The sequence below is a fragment of the Grus americana genome, chromosome 4 (genome assembly GCF_028858705.1).
Source record: "Grus americana isolate bGruAme1 chromosome 4, bGruAme1.mat, whole genome shotgun sequence".
Taxonomy (NCBI): Eukaryota; Metazoa; Chordata; class Aves; order Gruiformes; family Gruidae; genus Grus; species Grus americana.
In genome coordinates this window covers 29,360,398-29,360,888 of record NC_072855.1, presented here as the reverse complement: position 1 = coordinate 29,360,888, position 491 = coordinate 29,360,398, and positions in this window count along the sequence as shown.

Here is a 491-nt window from a genome sequence, read left to right as displayed (position 1 = left end):
CATGACCTCATGTAAGCAACTCACCTTACTGAGTAGTAATCATTCACTTACTTGTGGCATGTAAAGTGCTTTTAAAGAATAAAACATTAAATTTCTGATTGACACATAAAACCATAAATCCTGTATAAAGGTTTGGGAAAAGGAAGTCTGTCAACACAACATGCACTAAATGCACTGTTACAATATGAACAACTTACCCTGAAAGCAGTCAAAGATTAGCCCTAAGAAATGGAGAAAAAAAAGTGATAAAATAGCCCTTCAGATTTTCTGAATCTTAAATTTGCATCACAAGAGATTCTGATAAATCTTTCTTGTAAGCTATTTAGTATGATAATTGCATATTCTAATATTTTTTAAAAAACTAGTATAGTCATCTTATACAATAAACTGTGTAATTTTTCTTAACTTCAACATTTTGCCGCATTTTTCATTAACGAAGTACCCAAGAATCACACTTTACCAGAAGATAGACAAAACTTGAAAAATACTTG